The following is a 1867-nucleotide window of genomic DNA, read 5'->3' on the forward strand; positions in this document are numbered from 1 at the left end:
AGTTAGAATTAACGAAATTACAGGGTGTCCCGTAAGCACATGATCAAAAGAGCACGGAAACATTCTTTGGCTCGACAGAGGCCGATCTGACTTAAGTTGCATTAAGAAAAAGCGTCTGGCTGCACTGCTATTGATGGTCAAAGTTCTTCAAAAAAAAATTATTTTTTGAAGGAAGATTGTGATTTTTTTCTATGTAAGACTTATGTCTTCAGGAAGCAATCGAGTTCATTCGCTTTGGACGAGTGGTCTTGGTGCGAAAACTACCCGAACACAAAAATCATTTCTTCCGGCAAAAATCAGGAATGCTACAAGATTTTATGAAGAGCGCAAAAATGTTCGAAAAGGATTAGTGCATCTCCCAAATAAAAAATTCTGTTTTGGTTTGTTTTTGTACCAAGACACTCAAGAATTCCTCACCTGCAAAACGGATAAACTCGAGTGATTCATAAAAACATGAGTTTTCCATAGAACCAAATTCACAGCGAGTTTCGTTAAAATCCCTCGTATAGTTTTCCTGGTATTTCAAAAAACTTATTTTTTTTAAGAACTTGGGAGTTTTTTCTGAACAAAAGTTAAATTAAAAATAATTATGCAGTATTCTTTTGATCATGTGCTCACGGGACTCACTGTATATAACTGTAGGTCTTCAGCGTAAATAATTATTTAGTAAAAACTGTTTCCTATTTTTGAGTAACGACTAAAATGTTTGTAGCGAAACGATGCTTATATTTCAATATCAATTTGTTACTATGCAAAAATGTTGGGAATGAAACAGCATTTTTTTAAAACAAAACATACATTATGGAATTTCTTAATTGCTTTTAATTTTGTTGATTTTCCCCAGTCGAGTTTGGAATATAACGTAATGAATATGGAGTTCAAAAGTCCGCTTACACATCCGCACATGCCATGGTCTATTGATGAAATGAACCGAAAACTGAGAAAAAAAGTTCAAATGTTTTTGAGCTTTGAGTTACTGTTTCACAGTTTGCAAAAACAAATAATCGACTTTTTTTTTAAATCGCTGTTCGCTTCGTTTTGGAACCGATTCAGCCATCAACTGACATGGAATGAGCCGCAAAATTCTTCTTAGAATAATTGCGGGTTTCTTAAAGAGATTAACAGTAAAACTGAGTACTTTTATGCGATTTGTCAGGAGGTTACTTACATTGACGAAAGAGTAAAACGGCAGCAACAAATTGCGCTGAGACTCGTTTAGCAGGGGAACTTCATTGGTCGGCACTTTGTAGTTCCATTCATCCTCAAAACTAAGCAAAGATGACCCATTAATGGGCACTTGCTCTAAAATAGAAAGTTCCTTGAAAATTCGAAAACAATTTTCACTTTTCACAAAGTTGCAATAAATTGGAGACAACGACAGGTTTTTTTGGAAATACGGTCGGGAGCGCTCCCATTATTACAGTAAAGTCCGCTTATAATGAACCCGGTTATAGTGAACTTTCGGTTAAAACGAACTTTTTCGTTTAATTGAAACGTCGTCCATAAAGACCAACGTATTTTTTTACTGGCACCTTCTTTTAAATACTGTCACTCTTAGTTGCCATGACGAAAGCGGCCATTTTTAATGCAATCAAATGCCAAAGGAATGCTGACAGCTGTCAGTTACCTTTGCCAGGGCAATTCAGTTATACAAATGAATATTATTTAAACTTACTTATTATTTATAAAGAATGTTATAAAGCTGTATCAAGAACATGTGCCACATTTGCCATTCGATATCCACAAAAACAGAAGCCTTCATGCTGTGCTGTTAAACAAATTATAGAAAATTTCAAGAATTTTGAATACGTCTTAATGCCAGTGATTGATATAATAATAATTAATGATACATAAACGGTTCTTGATA

The 1867-nt window shown here is 34.5% G+C and overlaps 1 long non-coding RNA gene across 1 annotated transcript in view; it reads right to left on the reverse strand.

Moving 5' to 3' along the window:
- The window catches only part of LOC125503038, a 2134-nt gene extending 808 nt beyond the window's left edge, over positions 1-1326 (reverse strand). The window contains exon 1 of the long non-coding RNA XR_007280660.1: positions 1169-1326. This is a non-coding gene — a long non-coding RNA (uncharacterized LOC125503038). The remainder of the gene's footprint in view (positions 1-1168) is intronic.
- Positions 1327-1867: the final 541 nt, after the last annotated feature.

The sequence above is a fragment of the Dendroctonus ponderosae genome, unplaced genomic scaffold (assembly GCF_020466585.1).
Source record: "Dendroctonus ponderosae isolate FM_Combo_2020 unplaced genomic scaffold, Dpon_F_20191213v2 Dpon_F_20191213_1139, whole genome shotgun sequence".
Lineage (NCBI taxonomy): Eukaryota > Metazoa > Arthropoda > Insecta > Coleoptera > Curculionidae > Dendroctonus > Dendroctonus ponderosae.